Source organism: Oenanthe melanoleuca, chromosome 2, assembly GCF_029582105.1.
Source record: "Oenanthe melanoleuca isolate GR-GAL-2019-014 chromosome 2, OMel1.0, whole genome shotgun sequence".
Lineage (NCBI taxonomy): Eukaryota > Metazoa > Chordata > Aves > Passeriformes > Muscicapidae > Oenanthe > Oenanthe melanoleuca.
In genome coordinates this window covers 115095464-115117383 of record NC_079335.1, presented here as the reverse complement: position 1 = coordinate 115117383, position 21920 = coordinate 115095464, and the positions used below count along the sequence as shown (strand labels likewise).

The 21920-nt window shown below is 41.3% G+C and overlaps 1 protein-coding gene across 3 annotated transcripts in view; it reads left to right on the top strand.

Annotated features, from left to right (window-relative positions):
* CREB5 (cAMP responsive element binding protein 5) overlaps positions 1 to 21920 on the top strand; it is a 249748-nt gene that overhangs the window by 218141 nt on the left and 9687 nt on the right. The window lies entirely within an intron of this gene.

The window sequence follows — 21920 nt, the reverse complement described above, 5'->3', positions numbered from 1 at the left end:
ATAGTTGCAAATACTTTCACATGATGTTGAGCAAATTGGGTGACACGTAGCTATTCCATGGTTTTGATTAGGAAAACACCCCAAAATTAAGGACTAATTTCTATCAAAAAGTGGGCTCCTGAGTCATGCTTTGCTGAAAATGGAATGTTTCCCACTTAGATGGAAATAAAAATAGGTGCAGTGATAACAGTGCCAGGGTCTTCCACATGTCCCCTCTGCATCACCAGCACCAAAGTAGCATCCTTAGCTGGTCACCATGTGGCTCTCTTGGTAAAGCTCTAATTTGTTAGTGCCTCACCTCAGAAGTTGCTGGAGAAGGTAGGATAGGTATGCAAATGTATAGTAATGTAATTATTATGTATCAGCATTGTCATAGTGCCTGAAGAGCCCAATATATTGTTCGGAGAATCTGTGGGTGGATGCTGAAGTAATAGGAAATTACAGTGACTGTGGGTGGTAGAACAGAAACCCAGAGGTAAAAATACCATAAAATGAGAGATACTAATACTGAAAGTTTGAACCAGGAACACAAATCATTCCTAAAGCATCCCCTGAATGTTTGTGTAAAGCAGTGTTCCTTCACATCTTTAAAACTGGCAGGGCATGTGGCTGTCATGAACAAACTCCACGGATAACGTTGCATCCCACTGTTGTTTAGACACTGGGCAGGGAAGGCAGGGGTGGTGTGATGGATGAGCTATGCAGCACTTATTGTAAACTGAGTATTACTTTGTGAAGTCATAATTTTGTTTTGCTCCAATTACAAACACATTAATTAGGCACTAGCACAAATAATAGGGCACTCGCTCCCAGCTAAAACCCTGCCCTTAGACAGTGACTTCCCAGCTGCACAGGAAGGTGTGCACGAATTTCCACACATTTCATGGACCACTTTCTGATGTAGACCACCAGTGGAGTAACACTGCTCCAGGATATACTGGACATCTGGCATTCACTTTTTACACTTAGGTAAGATGCCATCTTCATTGCTCAGGTGGTGGGGTGTTGCTCTTTATGTGGATCCAAATGACTATGTGAGAAGCAAAGAGAGTTAAATGTGTTGTATTCCATGTCAAAGCCTTTAGTAAACTTGAATGACTTTTTATGCTAAAATGCTTTGAGGTGCAAAGTTGTAGCTTCTTAGAGAATAAAATCCTTTCAATAGCTTCAAACAGAAAAGAGGGATGCGTGCTTTAGATTTGCAGTTATAATTTTAAGGAGGTAGAACACAAATATTCTGTGTATCTTGTTTCATGAGACCATTCTAGATAAATTCTTACATCTTTTCAGTTATTATAAGCAACCCAGGCTTCTTTTTGGGAGAGGAAAAAGTGCTTTCCACCAGTGAATTTCTGCCACCCCTCACCTACTGCACAATGCTGGGCGACTGTTTTTTGCTAAAAAAGAAAGCCTTGTGCCAGCTGGATGTCTTCCTGCAGTAGCTAGGTTTTCCTTGGAGGTTTCCCATCTCTATACTAACTAGGCTTGACTATGCTTGGCTTATTAGCTTTTGCAAACATCCTTGCCAAGGTGGGATGACTGTAGGCAAAATGAGTGCAGTGGGGAGACAGAGGCAAATAAGTAGGAGTGATCAAAGTCTGGAGATCTGCTGGCAGACGTGCCTCCTTCCTACGCTACAGCCAGTGGGTCCAGTGCTTTCCCCTTCTCCTTGGATGAATCAACACATCCAAGCAAGCTGTGCCAAAGCAGGGGGTGGGTGGGAGACAGCCTTAGCACTGTACGACAGCTGCTGTTTTGCCAATACATTCAGTAGGAAATTCAGAACAAAACATGCCTTTTGGGCCACGAGCCTCATTAAAGTTCACCGATGGTTGGGAAAGAGCGGACTTAAAAGGTTTTTGCTGGTTTAACTATGTTACAATAGAAGAAACTTTGTAGATGTTATAAAAGGCTGTACTGAAAGTTTGGTGGTGTCTGCTGCCAGTCCTAGTGAGATGCTAGAAGTGGTAAGAAATTGAATTTGCCAGCAAGAAACATTTATTACTGCATGGCAGAAAGTGCTTCCTGTTGTAATGACAGATTTGGCAGAGATGCTGAAGTCAATTCCCTTTAGTTTCTTCACCAGGGCTTTACAAGAAATCAGTGATGGGAGCCAATAGATGTAGAGTAGCATTGATACTCTCAGAGTTTCTTTATTCTTGGTCTCCGCTTCTAAGTTCAGTAAAAATATGTGCCTGTATTTTTACATGAAAGTATGTCATATGTATTTTACATGTATGTTAAAATGCATACATGTATTTTTAATTACTTTATTTTGTGGCAAAGACCTTACAAATCAAAGTCACCTCAAAACACAGGAGGAAACCTTTAGCTGGCACTGCATGTAATGTTATAGTGCCAACCGCCAGTTTGCTGGGCAGTTAGTGTTTGATTTATACTTTCACATATGGGTTTGAGTGGGTGGCTCACAGCTTTTTGGTGCCTTATTTTCCATATTTTGCAACTTTGGTTAATGATTTCATTCACTGCAGTCCCTGTGTCCAGCAGCAGAGTCCTGCCCTTGATGGGCGGCATGTTTGTAACTCTTCAAGCACTGAGCTCCTCCGCAGTGTTAGATCCCTGCCTTCTCCCCGGTTCCAGTAATGTCTTTTCCTTGCTATGCTGGAGGAGGAGGAGATCCTGTGCCAGCTCTTTGAGCTCTCACTCAGCTGCTGCCTTCACAACTATAAACGTTACCAAGCGCCCCCGTTGTTTTCATTCTCCATCCGTATACTCTATACTCACTTGGAAGTGAACCTTATGGAAATTCTGGGTTTCTGAAGAACCTCGCAGATATTTCCACTTGAAATGCCATGGTAGCAACAACACACTGTGCTTGCAGTTTGCTGTCCACCTAGTGACCAGCTGCAGAGTGAGATGCTGAGGTGGGGCAGCTGTGCCCAAGGACCTGTGGTGGCCTGAACAGGAGTGCACAGGAGGGTTTTACAATGGGGAAAATGAGAGAGAGTCCAGTGAAAAGGTGTGTACACAGATATACAGTCTTGAGTCCAGCATGAAGGAAAAGACTCACTTCAACTACTGTCAGACACACATGCAGCAATTCAGCTCTGCAATCTGTGTGTGCAATCACTGGCAACACAAATTCAACAAAACATTCTCCTTCACCATCCTAAATGCCACTATGATCATTTGCAATCTTATATCCTATCTGTTTTTTAGACAATGCTGTCCCAATACTAATGCAAAAGCACATCAGGGCAATGTGTGAGGTGACCTGCAAAATGTGTACAAACTCTGTGTCACACCACTGGTGTGAACAGTGAAATTCCTGGGATGTTTGCTGGCACATTGTACTGGGCTTGTATCGATCATCTGTATTAAGAACCACAATCTAGCTGTAAAAGGTGGCTTTGGTGGCAGTGACACACCAAGGGACATGCATAATTCTGTTCAGTCTGCCCCACCTCTTGCACACAGTCTGTAGAATTCAGAGTAATGCACACGGGCACAGCTTTTGTGAAGTAAGCACAATCATGCTCAAACTCTGTGCCCTTTGTAAAGCCTCTTACCCAGATTGCTTATGTTATCTACTCATTCCTGGGGGGGTGGGGGTTTGTTAGGTTCAGGTTGGGTTTTTTTTTAAGGATACTGCTTTAGCACAGTATTTTGAGGAAGAAATTGAAACAGAGGAAGATAAAAGGTGTTCTGTGGTTTCTTTTTAATTGGAGGCTGGAGGCAAAGTGCCTCCAGATAATTTCTCAGAGAAAAGTCTTGTCTTCTCCCACTCTTGCCATTAATCTCTAAAATTATTGCACAATTTCTGTTTAATGTGCTAAGATTTCTTAATATGTTAAGACAATGTGGAAAGAAAAATTTGAACAGGAGGGAGCATGTTTCTTTGAATACATAATTTTAAAATCTTTTTCTGAAGTCTTCATCTGTCCTGCCAGGCCTTTTGCAGTTAAACACTTCATCAAACTCAGTACGATTAAAAATACGCATTTTTATAATGGCAATTCATCAAAAGAACTGGAAATTGCTACAAATATTGAGGGTGATGGTCATCCAGATTTTGAGGAGGCACAGATTGCTTGTGCTGTTGCTGTGTAAACCATCACTGAAAACAGGGATTCCCAGCATATGGCTTGTGATATTTTCAGCTCCAGAGTTTTTTATGTGTTACGAATGACAGCAGTGAATGTCAATGTACTCTAATGCAATGTGGGCTTAAATGTAATAACATGCCCACAAATGCTGAGGTACATGTATTTTTTGCTGTGTTGCACAATAGCCATCATGTTGTTTTCACAAACAAAAACGTGGGCTCCCTCAGTCTAAATTTCTATTTCTATAATTTAGTGTGATGTGGCATTAGTGAAGCCTTTTTTAATCAAACAGAATCAACAGACCTAAATTTGAAGTACGCTGTGAATCCATGGAGTCCTCATACAAGCTTTTTTTGGATGGTTTGACCCTCACATTAGTGTGGAATACCTCACTTGAACTCCCAGATTTCCAGAAAGAGGGCCACCAGCAAGCTGTTATTTTCCATTCTAATTCTACTATCAGCCCAAGTAGTCTTATGTTTTTTGTCAGCACATCCCTTTGAAGTTTAGTAAGTCAATGCAGGTATATTTGTTGACATTGTGATGTTGAGCATCAATCAGAAACACCAGCTATTTGAAAATGACTATGGCATTATTTGCAAAAACAGTTACTCTAGATTTTCCCCTTCCCCCAGATCACTCTCACTCCCTGGATTGTTCTATATCCAGCTCAGAAGGACATATTTATAAGAGTTGTTATTCTGACTCACTGAGTTGAAGAGTATTACACAACTATTTTTCTGTCAGTCATGGGGTAATATTGCCAAAACCTCTCTGTGGCTTTTCCTATGCATTTGCTGGTTTTGGTGGATGTTCTACTACTCAGCGAGGTGGGAAGTATTGAATGGGTATCAAAACACAGCCCCTGCTGCTGCAGAGGGTTACTCAAGCAACACTGTGTAATTGAGATGCTCAGTAATCAACTGGAGGCATTGCGACAGTTTGAGTTGTTTTTGTTAATAGAGATCAAATTATGGGTGTAACTAGCTGGCAGTCTTCAAACAGACTTTTGCAAGCTGTTTACTCAGCTGTCCCACAGCAACAACTGCATACGTGAAGCGAATTCTTCCAGTATCTCTGCTGTGGTATATTTAATTTATCCTATTTTGACACAGTGTGAGAGAAACAAGTCTTGGAGAAAGCAGGATCTGTGTCAGATGCTGCACTGCAGACAGGCTGTGAAACTGGCTGCACAGTTTGACATTGTGGGTGAAGATTTTGTTACTTCAAAGTATACTCTTACTTATTTTCCAGCCATTTAAACTCCCAGAATCAAAAGGAGGAACAGACCAAAGAAAAATAAATCACAGTATGTCTAGTATAGATGACTTCTATTTTTAAATCAACATAGCTAATATTAATAATAATAATAATACCTTCTGGAAGTAGCTGCTGAGATTTGTCTAATTCTAGTTTAAATTGGTAAATGTCTAGTTTAATTGAACATTATTTGGTCCACCCAAGCATTTACCAGTTTATGAAACATTTGTAAAATAAATCATTATTTACTTTTATGGGGAAATCCTGTTAGATACGTGTCGCTCTCTTGCATATCATTTCTTACTTAAAATAAAATTATTTTAAGATCAGAAAAACACATTGATCTATGTCTTCATGGTTTTCAGTTAGAAGAAGATAATAGAAAAAATATCCTTTTCAAAGTATGGACTTTGAAGACTGGTGAAATTATATAGGACGTTTCTTTAAAAAAGTGAAAATCCTAAATGAGTGAGGTTGTCTCTTAATCTTACTGAAATATTTCAGAATGCTGTTTTAATGGGAAAGAATTGGTGATAAAAGTGATGGGAAAGAATTGGGAAAAATTAAAAAACAGCTTGCATTCTGTTTTAACTGCTACTATATCCCATTACATTTTCTATTCCACCTCAAATGTAAAGAGAAATAAAATAGCAATAGTTCTTCAAGCAGCAGAAAAGGGCTTGCGATAAGAAATTATACTATGGTCTGATTCAGAACTGTGCTGAGCCAAACTGTATGTCATACTGCAATACAAAGAAAATACAAAGCCTTGCTTGCCATCCTGTGAAGCTCTGTGCAAAACAGTGTATGTGACTTGATGGATTTTGTGGTCTGAGGCATTTCTGGAGCAGGGAGGGAAGAGAGCAGAGGGGGAAGAGAGAAGGTGAGGCATTTGTAAGGAGTGAGGCCAATAGATCACTTCTGTCAGCTGCACAGAAAATTAACTACTTTACAATTCACTGGTGTATATAATATGTCATATTCCTCAGCTCCAGATTAAAAAGGTGTAGCAGTGCTGCAGCTAGGGCTGAGACTAGCTCACTGTCTTGGGCTGGTGATCAAGTTCATTTGAGCATGTGGAGCTGGTTTCAAATATTTTTTAAAAAATAATTCAGAAAAATTTTAGTGGGCTGCTTTTGACATTGTTTTTTAAAACTTGGTAATGTCTAGACTGATTTCTTACATTGCAAAACACACCAAGTGTCCTTTTCACTGAAAAATGTTTCTTATGATTCATAGGCCCTGGACACCCAGGTCCCTTTGGACCTAGAGAACTCAAGCTATAGATTTTCATTGTCATTAAGGTGATAAAATGTATAAAGCTAAACCAAAATCTCCTGGCTGCCTCCTGAGACTCAAACACAAGCAGATGCGGGGTTGGGCGGCAGCGCTGGCACGGACTGGGACGGGCTGATGTGTCCAGGTTCTCAGATGTCACAGAGCAGTGCAGCTGCCCTGCAGCCACCATCCAGCTGGCAGGGGACTGCAGGGGAAGGGGCTGCCCACCTGCCCACCTGCCTGCCTGTCTGCTGCCTTTGGTCTGCCATGCAGAAAAAAAATGAAATAAGCAGCAAGAGATACGGGCTCCTTGCTTAGATTTGCTTTTTTTGGTGGACAATTTCTGAGTTGCTTTTTGACTGCTGAATGGTTGTTTATAAACCAGGGAGAGATGAGAGACAAACAAAATGAGACCCAAAAAAAAAAAAATTAAATAGCCAGCCACTAAAATCCGCAATCACTGTCCTGCCAGGTGATGACAGAGTTGCTTCAGACTTTCTCTTTGAAGGTGCATTGCTTTGCTATACTGGCCAGTGAAGGAGTGAATTTATTAGCTGCTGAGTGAGTAGGGGTACCTCATGAAGAAAAGATAAACTGTGAATCAGAGGGAAAGTTGTGAGAAAGAACTTTTCTATCAAAAATAAAAGGCTCCTTATCGAGTCCATCTTGGTCAGAGCTTTGGGGAAGCACAACTGCTTTGCTAAGAAGGAAAGGATGTCAGAGAAGAGAAATAACTTATTAAATTGTAGAGCAAAGTACACTCCTACATATGTACAAAATACACCCCTGTGTGTTCATGCTTACAAGCCTATGTACATGATCTCTTTATCTGAATGATTATCTCTTTGACACATTACATGAGAAGAATTACACATTCACTGATTTGTTGGATGAGTTGTATCATTGGATTTTTATTTGCATGATATTGACTGCTCAAAGCAGCCACCTAATTGAAGCTAAAGATATATATATATATATATATACACACACACACAGTTTTTCCATTCCTAGATTTAAGTTACTGCCTCTAGTAAGGCACAAGAAGATTGATCCTTTTTGCATCCTGGAGACTTTCAATACCATCAGCAGGAAAGAGTTGAAAGGAGCAGTACTGTTGTCTGTAAGGAAATCTGCTCTTGGACTGATATTGAGGTGATCTCAGAGTTTTAGTGATCTGCAGAGTGGGTGTCCCACCACATCCAGTGACACATCCTCAAAGCAGTGTGAGGTGCAGCACCGTGGACCTATGCAGAAACACCTGGCAACTTCCACAGTTGGGTCCGATGTTTACAAAATGCTTTTGGATTCCTGGAAAGCATGAAGGCTTGTTGTTCACTCACAGCAGATTGTGTCACCAATTCCCAGGCCAGTTGCCTCATAGACCTGAATTAACCAACCCAGCACTTGGATATATAAAATATTTTAAGTAGTGTGAAATTGTGCTTGCTATCAGGGAACGCTGATGCAGCTTCCAGCAGAGCCAGACTCCATGAGTGCTGGCAGGCTCCCTCCTGCCTGCTCCTATCTGAAGATGGCCATCATCTAAGTGGTGGTAATCCTCTCCTAAATTAGGTCTTTGCTAGATGGATCTTTATTTTCCTTTGGTGTCTGCCTGATGTTGGGGTGAGCAATATGATTACATGTGGGTTTATTGAAAACCTGGGCTGCTGCTGTACTAAATAAAACCAATGAAGGCTCAGAGTTATATAGGACAGCTTTGTATTTAAATTTAATGCTTCAATTTCACATTATGCTGCTACACATACCAGATTTTCTGCAATACAGCAGCAAAGGCTTGTTTCTCTTCTTTTTCTGCTGTTGGCAATGCAATACCTGTAAACTTCTGGTTTTGTCTTTGGGGTAATTGCTTGTATTTATGATGGCAAGGAGTAAAAACATATTGAAACAGTCATGGTTACAATATTTATAGATTCTGAATGCATATTAAATTAGAAGCAAAGGAGAAGCAGAATTACATTTGTTTTGCAACACTGTACAGTTAAAGGCCAGAACCACTCCTGCCAACGCATCTGCAAATGCTTTAGCTCGTAGCTGAGAGTCAGAGCTACATTGCTAAACATGGGTGGATGGTGTAGTACAGCACAAGTGTCACCCAGTGAATGAGGAACCCCTCAGAGAATCTGGTGAGAGTAATTAATGAATCCATTTGGAAAAGTCAGTGCCCTTCAATTAGCCTGAATGTAGCAAAGCAGATGGGATCCCATCCTCCAGGGAGAAAACTGAGAAAGATCCTAAGAAATACTGCTTTGGACTGATTTATCTGGGTAATTATAAGCCTCATTTGCACGAAACTGTTCAATATGGCTGCAGTGAGAAAATTAAGAATTTATAAAATGTTGATAGGTGGTCTAAACTATCAGTGGTAGTGGAATCATCTGTCAAGCAGGATCTTGGTTCAGAATATTAAACTAATCATCAGCCAGGAGAAGTAAAAAGCAAACTTGGCTGTGAAACTGGGGGTGGAGGAGATGTATTTACAGAGAACCTTTTTTTTTTAGAGGCTCCTTTGAGCTTATGTGCAGTGGAAACATTCACTGCCATCCTAATTATACATAGTATCCTGCCTTGAAATATCCTGCAAGAGTTCAGAATGCAGAAGAACAAGTCTAAAGAAACTTTAAGAAAAAAAATTAAAAATTCCAGTTTTCCTTAAACATCTGGTGATGCAGGAACAAAACAAGAAGAGCAATGAAAGAGCATTTGAGAGCATGTGAGTCCTAGCCTTATCTCAAGGAGAGCCCTCTATCCTCATTAGGGGTCTCATTTTTAAGTCAAAGCATTGCAGGACTTGTATGAATGGGAAGCAGTATATGTCTTTTATGAAGACACATATAAACTGAAAGCCTGTACATCTATATTTCAACTGTGTTTATGTATGACAGAAAAAGAAGCAGGATGGCTTATAGAAGTGAGAGAAAAATAAACATGGTTTATGACACAATTGGAATCACATAGAAGTGATGGTCTGCAGCTTCTAGGGCTGGGGGATTTTTTTGGCTATAGGGAATCACACTCCAGCACTGTGGACTTCCCACATATCTTGTGTTTTTAGAAACACTTCAGCTCAGATAGCTCTAAGCAGCATGTTGCACAACATTTTCTGAATTTGGAGCTTCAACATTCAGGAGTCTAAAACTTTTTAACAAGTGTTCTTTAACAAAGAAAACTCATAGTCCTAGATAGGCAGAACAAAGTGGCCTCACCACTCTTCCAGCCCTCCTAGCTCAGGGCATTTCTCTGCCATTCCAAAGCCAGCCTTTCCCCCTCCTCACATTTTCTTCCTCCTCCACAAATGTCCCTTTCTCAAAGATGACAAATGTTGGTGGATACCTGGGCAGCACACTCCTTGCCTTTTCCTACCCCTTCCAGGAGCCCTGTGCTGTATTAATGTGTTGGTCTGGACACTATCCCCATTGAATTAAAAATTCAAAGTGTATTCAACTGTTTTAATTAAGTAAAGAATTCAGGTCTGGGCAGAATGTCAGACATAACCAATACTTTTAGGGCATGGATCTGATGGCATCAAAGCTGTGAGGCTTTGACTGTAAACCTGCTTTGGCCATTCACTAGTGTGCATAATGTGTTAGATTTTTTATTTTATTTTTATCTCTTACCTCAGAAGGCTTGAGATAATGGGGTGATGAGCACACTGGCCAGAGTGGTGGGGGCAGGATGTTCCTGCTCCAAGTCATCCTCTCAGCCTGACAGCAGGCAGTCTGACACTGGCACAGTTTGGCCTGTGACTGCACCTTCTCGCCCTCCCCTGATAAATAAGCAGGCTAATTGAATTAATAAACAGATAGCTCTTTTCCCTGCCAGCTGGAGCACCATCAAAAGGCATGATAAATTATTTGTCAATGCTTTAACTGCAGGGAAAAAATGAAAAAAATAGCTGCCTCAACATTTCCTCTCCAATTCTTCTCCCACTTCCCCCTTCCCCTGTCCACCCAAGAACCTGACTTGGTTTGCCTCAACCCTCCTTGCCCCTGGTCTTTTGTCCTTTGGCAGAGCTCCAAGGAGAAGTAGCAGTGAGAGGTTCACTCATTTGGCCAGGCTGCTAATGGATTATTAAGACTGTAGGCAGGGCAGACGTTGCTGTGGCTCCCTGGGAAAGAGGAGCAGAGGCACATTTTTGGGGCAAGCCTGCCTGTGTCTCAGCTGGCAGCACAGCACAGCCATCTCTCAGCTGTGACCTCCTGTGGCTGAGACAGAAGCTGCTCATGGCGGGCAATGAGGGTGGCAATCAAGCAGGAAGGAAAAGCTGTTGTTCAATATCCTCATCACTGACACAGACAGAGGGGCCAAGTGCACTTTCAGTTTGCAGATGGCACCAGGCTGATGGTGCAGTTGAAGCACCTGAGGGATGGGATGACACCCAGAGGGATTCTGGAATCACTGGAGAAGGGGGCTCATGGAACCTCATGAGGTTCAACATGGCCAAGTGCAAGGTCACATAACTGGGTTGGGGCAGCTCTCAGCATCAGTACAGGCTGGGGGTGAAGGGATTGAGAGCAGCCCTGCCAAGAAGGACTTGGGGGTATTGGTGAATGAAAAACAGGACATGACCCATCAATATAAACTTACCACAGCTGTATCCTGGGCTGCATCCAAAGCAGCATGGCCAGCAGGTTGAGGGGTGGGATTCTGTCCCTCTGCTCTGCCCTCATGAGAGCCCACCTGGGGCACTGCATCCAGCTCTGGGCTCCTAGCACAAGGAAGGTCATGGGCTGTTGGAGTCAGTCCAAAGGCCACAGAGATGATGAGGGGGCTGGAGCACCTCTCCTGTGAATACAGGCAGGGAGAGATGTGGCTGTTCAGCCTGGAGAAGGGAGGGCTCTGGGCAGACTTTATTGTGACCTTCCTGTACTTAAAGGGGGCCTACAGGAAATATCAGGACAAACTTTATACCTGTGGTGACAGGATAACTAGTAATCATTTTAAACTAAAAAGGGGTAGATTTAGACCAGATAGCAGAAAGAAGATTTGAAGAAGGTTCTTTGTGATAAGAATGGTGAAAAATCCAGGTAAGTGGTAGATGTCCCTGCTTATTGCAGGGGGCTGGACAATCTTTGAAGGTCCCTTCCAACACACATGGTTCTACAGTTCTATGATTGTATGAGACAAGGCATGAGGATGCCTTACATTGACTTCTGGCCTGCCAGACAAAAAGGGGAGCTTCATCATAATCTTTGATGTCACAGATGTGGGTAGTACATGAGATTTTTTTGTTTGAAAAGTGAGAAAGATGATGAGACAGAAGGGGTCAGTCATTTTCATCTTAGTGTCACAATGTCCCTGCCATCACCTCTCAAAGTGGTTCCCTTTTGGAAATATCAGTGCTCCTCAATATTCCTAAGTAGCAGGAGATGACAAAGATTTCACTGCTTCAGACTCTTAAGTAGGATGTAAATAGCTGCACTTCCTGTGGCATTACCTTGATTTCCAACATGCCTGTGTAAGTGCTTGTGTGCCTTTGCTGGTCTGCTTTCCCATTACCACATCTCCTCTGTAAGATTCCCAGTAAGCAAGCTGGAAAATCATCCCAGTCCTTCTTTTCCTAAAACAGCAAGAAATGGGAGGTGCTGCAGAGTCTGAGATGGGAATGAGATCACAGTGTTATGTTCTTGTTCAGAACACGACATTTTTTTTTCTGGTGCATATGTCAAATGAATCAGACAATGGTGGTGTCAGGAAGATGTATAATGCTGTCTGCAAGGCAGGGAGAGGAGACAGGAAGATGTGTTAAACAAAACAGTATTTATGCCTTTTTCTCTCACTCAGTAGAAGTACACAAGAAATATATAAAAAAGGAAGGTAGGGTAATGGCAGGAGCAGCTTTTTGGAGGACTCATTTGTGCTGTGAAGGACAGTGAGCACAGACAGATAGCTGGTGTGCAGGAATTGTCTCTTCCCAGGATGCTGGCAGCTGCTTCAGGTAGGTGAGGAGTGGTCTGGTTCTAGCATTACCCCATGCCCCATACCCAACACATGGTGCAGATTGCTCCATGGACCCTCTTCCTATCTGTCCCAAAAAAGGCCACCTCTTCAAGGAATTTGGCCTTAGATGTTAATTTATGCCCTCTTTCCACTGGCAGGAGGAACAGGGAACAGGCCACAATGAAGCAGGGCAGGATGTGCTGTACCTGCCATTTGCTGCTGGAAAGGAAATCCTGACCTGTGCAAATTTGTTCTGTATCCTGTGGTACATGCCAAGGGAAAGGCAAATCCAGCTGCCCAGAAATGACAGGTTGAGTCAATGGCTTACCAAGCAGGCAGCATCCTTCCCTTTGCTGGGGAAGGTGCTTGTTTTGGTTTGCTCTGACACATTGCTCTGAAAAGCAGCATTGCCAAAGAGTAAGCATGCCACATGCAAGGGAGTGAGCTGCTAATATATTGCATTTTACTAAGTCATTGCTTGTCAACTGAACCATGGGATGTGTGAGGATGCATTCCTAGCCCTTCCAAACACAAAGTAAAACCCATTAGTGTAAATCACCAACTCCAATAAAAAAAAGAATGGTTGAAGGCTTCATTCTTTTTCTCTCTTCTTTCACACTGTAACTATCCTAAAGTGTATTAAAAAACCTTGTGGCACTGGTAGAGTAGACAGCTGGTATCTGGTAGAGGGTTGAGATGTTGCTGTTCCTGGAGCCTCAAGTGGCTTTGAAATTCAATGCTGCTGACCCAAGACACCACTGTTTGAAAGCAGCTGATACATGTGAGGTGGTGAAAAACAAGGCAGCAACTTGAGCTGTCTATGAACAAAGGGGGATGGCATTGCAAGTGAAGAACAAAAGGACCAAGGTGGAGGGCAGCAGCTTGAGGGATGGATCAGGGGGACAGCATGGGGAAATTTGGAAGGGCATAAGTGACCTTAGATGGGGTTGTAATAGGACAGTACTTATCAACACTGATGTGTTCTGTGCTGAATATTCATGATATCCATTCATATAACACTCAGCATAAATTATATTTACTTTATAACAGTGAAAATTGACACTAAATTAACCTGTTCACACTTTTTATGGTTTGTATCTACCTACTATGTGCTATACCAGAGTGCATGTATTTGAAAAGCCACTAGACATTATGTTTTCACAGCTAAATAATTGAAAGCTGTCTGCTGAATTAAAATGCTATTTTCATTCTTTGGGATTAGATGAAGAAATAAAGCTTTAAAAAAATGTGAAATAGACCATAAGAACCCTTCTATTTTATATGTCCCTGTACTATACTTTATATTCTAGTCATTTCTTCAGAAAAAAAATCCATGAATGCTTTAAAAATGTTTCAGAAATCACTTACCTTTAGAAATGAAGAAGAAAAATAACTTCACCTGAAACTGTGTGGTAATGAGACAGTGTCTAATTACGTGCAGTGAATTCTCCAGTCAGGCCAAGGGGCTAATGAACATCAATAGTCATTCACAGAGAGCCCTGGGATCTCTAATGGCTGTAAGTGGTCAGGGCTTCAGTTTTACATTTCAGAGTCTGGTTGGTCTAATCTTGAAACAAAATCTACAGGCCAGATCGTGTCCTCTGTGCTCTGTGTGTGTGTGTGTGTGAGCCCTTGAGCACTGCACATCTGGGATGAAATCAAAGGACTTTTAAGTGCACATGTATCCTATTTCTGGCTTGCTAGTAGCCCTTTAAATGTGCTGGGCTTAATCCAGGAAAAGCGAGTATTCAAAAATCACACCAGTGAAGGAAAAAAATAAAACCCCGAGTTTTATGTACTTGGATGGCATTTTTCTTTGAATATGAATGACTTAATCATAATCAGCCTTAGTGAGAGGTGGGTGATGAAAGTTCAGAAATCTTCTGACAGGAAAGGCTTTGAACCTGCCCTTCTTGTGTTCTTGGTGTGTGTTTTATGCTCGTGAGAGGGAAAAGGAAAGTAAGCAATTTGCATTGTCATCAAAAAGCTGAAGTACACATTAAGGGGTCTCAAGGCTTCAGAGCAGTATTCTGTAGGGAGAAATTTTTGCAGTGCTAATCCCATCTGATCTCTGAGTACAGATTAAAATACACAAACCTAGTGTTCCTTACACTGTTAGAGCGCCCTGTTTTGAGGATTTGCTCTATATCTGGCTTATATAGGAATTTCCCCAACTTCCTCTGAAATCAATTCCCACTTTTCTCATTAAATACAATCATAAATGTTCCTTGTGTTCTCAGGCAAGATATATATATATAGATATAGCAATGCAAGCACTGTACAAACACCTTCCACTTCATTGTCCTGGAACATGGAAACGTGATTTTAGAAACTTATTTACAACATTTTCTTGCAGGAGTGAGGAAGGCCTGAGCTTCAACCCCCTCTGCCAGATACTTTGCTAAAAGTGCTTTATGTCCAATGTGAAGGAAGAATCTATGGTCCCTCACCTTGGGAATGAGCTTTAAAATGGATCTAAGAGAATAAATCATGAAGATGAACTGTACAGACTCAGGTTCCTTTAAGCCCAAGTTTTCACAGTGTCTTAAGGATGGGATTAAGAGAGTGATTTTATTGCCACCTCTCTTTTCTGTGTTTTTCACAGATGACAGCATAGCATGCATGGGAATAGCACATAGATTAATCTGGAGGACTAAGTAAGCAAAAGATTGACTTTTTGGAGAACTAGAATGGTGATTTGATATGTGCCTGCCCACTGATAGCTTGCAACTCAGCCCAACAAAGCTGCTAGCTCAGTTTCTCTTGGTGGAATGGGGGATTGATTCAGAAGGATAGAGATGAGAAAATTCACTTACTGAGATAAAGACAGTTTAATAGGTAAAGCAAAAGTCACACAGAAGCAAAGCAAAACAAGGAATTAATTTTCTCCAGGAGAGCAGGGCCCCATCAACCATATGACTTGTGAAGACAAATGTCATCATCCTGAGCATCTCTCCTCTTCCTTCTGCTTCCCCTCACTTTATATCCTGAGCAGAACATCAGATGGTATAGAACATCCCTTTGGTCAGTGGGACCAGCTGTCCAGGCTGTGTCCCCTCCCAGTTTCCTGTGCTCCCCATCCTGCTGGCTGGTGGGGCAGGATAAGAAGCAGAAAAGGCCTTGACCCTGTGCAAGCCCTGCTCAGAAATAACAAAAATGTTGCAGTGTGTTATCAACACTGTGTTCAGCACAAATCCCAGACACAGCCCCATACTGGCTACTATGAAGAAAATGATGTCCGTCCCAGACAAAACCAACCAGCAGGTAATTAATCCCCAAGTGGCAGGCATTTTGCTGTCAGAAACTGGCCCCTCCAGGGGTAGGTAGCAGCTAAGTAGCTGCTTTTCTTTTGGACTCTGGCACACAGTGGGGAAATCAGTCAGAAGTTGGTTGTATTTTTTGGATCCTTCCATTGGTATTGTATGTTGAAATTACATGACACCATTTGCCAGTAATAAATCACTTTGCTCTCTTTTGTGTGATTACATAATTAAATATCCCTTGTCATGGATATACATGGAGAGATTGACTTAGACTTGGTGGGAATTAGGGGTTTGATTTTTTGAACTTTACATTTCCTGACTCCTGTGCAAATCAAATCCAGTTGTTTAATACTGATTTGAGAAATGATTCATGAAAGAAATAGTATATGGTGAGAAATATAAACCATACTTTCAGTGTATTTTCTGCCTCAATTATTATTTACCTGTTCATTAAAAATGCATGTAGAATAGGAACAGAGAATTCAGTCTTTTTCTAATCCTTCTAAAGGTGGTGCATTGCAGAAGGATACTGGTACTTACCTCTTTTACAAGGTATTCTGAGATAAGCAGAAGGAAATTGCTGGGTGGAGCTGGGATGTGACCTCACTTATGTTTTTAGCTGTCCCTGTGGCTGTTCTCAATGAAATGCCATCACCAGAAGATGGCAGTTCTGACAGAACACCCTTGGGCCACCCTGGCTTTGACCTGCTTTGGATTACTTAGAGCTGGCAGTCATGCAGAGAGCCGTCTGTCCCTGGGACTGATGTCAGTGTGGCTGCTCAGGGACACTGGAGCAGCTCTTGCAGCTGACCCGTCCTTGAGCAGCATGGTGTCCAATAGTTTTATTACTGCAGTGCTTGTTTGCAGCTGATTCTTGCTACTTTCCACTGAAATTTAATTCAGTTTGCACTTGGAAATACAAGGGAGAAAATTTGTTGTTTTTATTAGAGGCTGAGCTGCACTGAAGTCTGGATGACGATCCATTGTTCGTGTTGTTACAAAATCCGACCAAGTAGGGAAGAAAGCACAAAAGGAGGGGAAAGTGTAACTCAGATTTGCCAAACAGACTGAAAATAATTCAAAAATTAGCAATTTGGCACTGGTTTCTGGTGAGTTGTGAATTAAATGTATCCCACTTTTCTCTTTACATTAGTGTAATGTGTCACTTCAGCTCTGGATTTCACGTCCTTCTCTCACATCTTACTCCTCCTTCTGTACAGGCAGGACTGTATTTTAGAGCACAAGAAATGTAGGAGAAAGCATTTAATGTGGCATCAGAGACTTTCTAATTGCCAGTCTCTGAATGTGCTCATAAGTATCTGCAGTTCACTTATTGAGTGGAGATGAATCGCTTCCAATTTACTTTTATGAATGCAAGTGGAACATTTGAGAAGAGTGGTTTCTGTTATTTACACTGTGACATGCTTGTCAGCAGCCAACTGTAAAAGACCTGGGTGACATTTATGCTAAGTTCTCTTGTCACAGTGATAGTTAAAGGAAAGGACAGAATTCTGTGTGATGCTCTGAAATGTGCTGGGTGAAGTTCTGTTCACAGCTTCAGCTGTCACTGGCTTCACTGTGTATATTCATTTTGGGTATGATGTTTAGACTTGAAAGCTTGACTATTGCAGATGATAAAACAATATTAGTGACACTGAAGTCAATGGTATGCTTGCCATGAAGTTTGGCTAATCAGCCCTGAGGTTGCTACTGAACTGCAGATGTGTGGTGATGCTTGATGTCTGTAATCCTTTCTGATTTCCCACCCTGCTCGAGACTCTTCTGTCCCCTGTGGGCAACTTACTAAACCCTTGTATAATAGGGACTAGAATCACAGTCACTAGTGCAAGAAAATATCTTTGAGATCATATTTCATGTGCCTTCAGGGTCTGATATAATCTCCCAATAAGAATATACCAGACATTAACTAGATACTGCAGCTGGTCTTGTCTCTTTCTAATTTAGTGGGATTTGGACACACAGACCAGAAGGGAAGAGAGCTTTTTTTTCCTGAGTGCAGCAATGCATACTTATTTTGAACAATTCACTCCTATTCAAAACCAGAATTTCATGTCTGTCCCAACCTAAAATTCAGCTGGGTATTATAATAGCTTATTGTTTGATGCAAGCACAGAGCACCTGTAAAACTGAAGATTGTTGTAGTTTCTCCATTGAGACATGAATGGGAGAAAGTTGTATTTTATAGTCATATACAGATTATGCCATATAATGTGTATAGCCTGTTTTAAATGGAACATAAATATTATACATATTGATTAAATCTTGTAAGTATTAATATGCAATTAATACAAAATTATTTGCATTTTTAATGTGGGAAAAGCAGCCTCCAAAATTACAGGCTTTTTTTTCTCTTCTTTTAACAAACTGGAAAAAATGCTGTCTGTTTTTCACTAACAATTTTTGAGAAAGAAAGGTAGGGCAAAAACCAAGCCAACTTTGAAATACATGTCAAAATTGAGGAAAATTAGCAGCAAGGTCCAGAATAGCAAAAGTGTTAGGGAAGCTGATACTGTTTTTCATTCAGGATCTCAAATGCATGAAGGCCATTTTTGGCAGATCTGGGGTTTACCCAAAGATGTCCAGTGTATAATTTAGGATCTATGTCGATAAAAGGAGGCATCAAGCAGTTAACTGCACCATGATGCCAGTCTTTAGATGGAGGAAGCACTGTGAAAACTCTCTTGTTTCCAAAAACCCCCAATACTCCAGGTACAAGGATAACTTCTTTGAGGTGTTACCTTCATATGGCATTCAGTGGGGTAGCTTCAGAGTCAATGTGTGATAGGGACATTGCCCCAAGGAACAGTTCCCTGTTCTGTGCAGGGAACTCAACTCTCATACCTGTGAAGTGCCAATATCCATTTCTCTTTCCTCCTCAGCATCAAAGACAACAGTATATGTGCTTCTGATTTCCTGTAGGATCAAAAGGGAATTATATTTATTCACTTGATCAGAGGCAAAGCAGCCTATTCTCTGTGAAAGATTTCTCTTGTTGTCTGTGTCACTCACAGTCATTTATTGAAATGTCATGACTGAGCAGAAAGCAGCTGTAACTGATGTTGGCCACTATGTTACTTTGATAAAATAATCAAAATAATCAGTAAGGGCCAAGAGCCAGGAAAGGTGACTTGGCCAAATTCCTCTTGGCTTGGTGGGGATTTTTTTAAAAATTGCCTTATAAAAGGGAGAAAAAAGGGAGTGTGCCCTAAAAATCACTGGTATGAAGTTAGGAGATATTTTGGGTTTAGGTGAAAGCAGGTCTGTGTAGCAAGTCTTCTGTTTCAGTCCAAATTTGCAAACCCCAGGTCCCTGTGGGCTCTGGTGAAGTCAGTCACACAGCTCCTGAAAAAACCGAACGGCTCAGAATTGGATCTGGGGTTACCATTTCATTCTAGAGGGGATTTGGTGGTGTCGTCAGTCCAGTGAAGCTCAATTTTTATGCCATCACTTTTTATTTGACACTAAACTAAAACAGCTGCTTGCAATTAGCACACATAAAAGAAACAATAACAAAACTGCAGCCTGCCCTTTGAGTGCTACACATACTCAGTGCAAAGAGTTTTCCAAGTTCTGGTGATTTTCCCTCCCTCTGCTCTAACTAAAACATCGAAAACAATTGATCTCACTGAAGACCAAACGAAAAAAAAAAAGTTTATTGTTCCCTGAATGTTTCTGGTGGGCAGCAGTGACTGGTTATTGGAAGATTTAGGCTGCTCCAGATGCGGGCATGGACAGGATCTCGCTGCAGAGCTGATCTAAGGATGGAGTTAAAGGGAGGCAATGGCTGTTACTGCCCTGGGACAGGATGATGTAGAGAGCTGGTTTCTTACCAGGACTGGGATCCAGGGCATCTGGCCCACCCTCCCATTGGGAACAGTGAACAAGGAGCTTGTAAAATACACAGACCAAATGGAAATGACCCCTATTGACTGAAACCAGCTGCATGTCAGACCTCTCACTGTCTCTCTTGATTTGCTATCTCAAATAAATGGATGTGGTAGAAGGGCTACAGAAAGAAAACAAAATAATTTATCCTCCTTGAAGCTGCACCACACTAGTAAGCCTGAGTTTTTACAGCTGAAAGAAAAAGTTTATTCACAGATTAATGTGAATAAATCCTCCCTTTTTTTCCACTTTGAAACTCTGCAGTTTAGAAGACATACTCTAGTTTGGTTTCAGAGGTCTTTGACAAAAAGACATGGTAGATTTTGTAAGGCATTTGTCACATAAAACTGCTGGCTAATAGGAACTTGGTTATTTTGCATTTAGATTCAGAAAACAAAGTTACAACAGATTTGTTGGTGTTTTGTCTTAGACAGGCACGGTGGCTCAGCTCCATGAAAAACATCTTAGTGAGTTTTGAAGAAACATGACACAGAGAAAGAATTATTAATGCGCTTGTCCCTGTATTTTTGCTAATACACTCCTGGGTAACACCAGTTATTCTGAGCATTGTGAGAAGCTGCTTCCAGTAACCAAGGTAGTGCTTGAATTTAGGAACATTGAGGACAACAGCTGCTCCAGTGCTCCATTTGATGCCCACGATGGGTTACTGCTATTGATATTAGATTGCCCTCTGTTCTGGCTTCAGAGGTAGAAAAAGAGGTACTTAACCTCACTGGCACAGCCACCTATCAATTTTTGAGAAGATCATCAGGATGGGATACATATCATGTAGTTATGGTATGATAGACTTTTTAAAGGAAACTTCTTGAAAGACATGAGTCTAGACTTCATTCTTGCAAACTGAGATACTGATGTGTTTTGCAAGCATATACATATATATATATACACACACACAGATATATATATATATATATTTAAGTCTTGGTCAGCCAATTGATTAGTGAAAGAAATCACCAAATTTAGATTAACAGATCTTTTGGAGTATCTAAGTAGAATGACCTCCAGGAAATCTGAAAAAGCACATGGATATAAAAGCTTAAGGATGACACTTTGAATTGAATGTTGCTTCTGTTTGCCTTCCACAAACTTCTTTATTTTCCCCTTAAGAATTTCTTTCTCACTCATAGTTGTACACACACAGTACACTAACAGCTTTGAACATAGAAGCCTTTACCTGTGCCAGTGCTGCAGCAGACAGATGTTATCTCAATACAAAATAGACTGAAATCCCCATCTGTATGTTCTGAGTGTCCTGGCAGTCACTCTTTTTGCTTTAAAGACAGAACCAAAATGCAGTTCCGCCTGGCCATTGTTCCTCTGCTGGCATTCTTTGTCACATTGGCTTATAGGATCTTCTGACAATCACCTGTGACCCACAGATAGATATTGCTATGAGGAAAGGCTCACCTCTGTGCCTCCTACCACTCACCTGCATCTTTTTACTGACTGTCCTGTGGTGACATCTCCTGCAGATGAGCTCTCTGCTATTCATTCTATCCTCTGGCTGGATAATGAATTATGACATAGTTGATGGGTTATTCAAATTGTGCTGGTCTGGCATCAAGTGATACCATGCACCTCCTTCCTTTCTTATCTTAACATTTTCTGCTAATTACTTGCATTAGTGAGAGTAAATCAATTGACTTCTTTGAAAATATGAAGAGTTTAAGAGGTCTTGGGTGGCTGCTTATAGATAATGTTCTATGTTGAGCAAGAAGCAGAACTGTGTGTGATGTGAAGGAGGTTTCTATGGATTTGGAAGAAACTCTTCTCCTAGCTGGCATGTGTAAGGCTCTACCTTTGGCACACTCTTGTAGGAGGCCAGCAATTTCAGTAGTCCAAGGGTCAGATGCTACCAGTTAGGTGTCTGTATGCTGGTACAGCTCATGGCTTTGAGATGACCTTGTGATTGTGCCAAAAGGGAACTTTTATACTCTCTATTTCTGCAATATCCTTTGTACAAAAGGCCCTATGTTGCAGTCCAAAATGTTTCAACCTTTCCCACTGGCCTTTAGTTGTGTTCAGGTAAAAGTGAACAAGTCCCATTGATACTAAGGAAAGTTTTGCCCTGGTCAGATTCCAGGGCCCAATCAAGTGACGTGAGGTACAAAACAGAGAAAGGTTAGCATGTGATAAAAGAACAACACACATTTGAACTTTTCAGCAA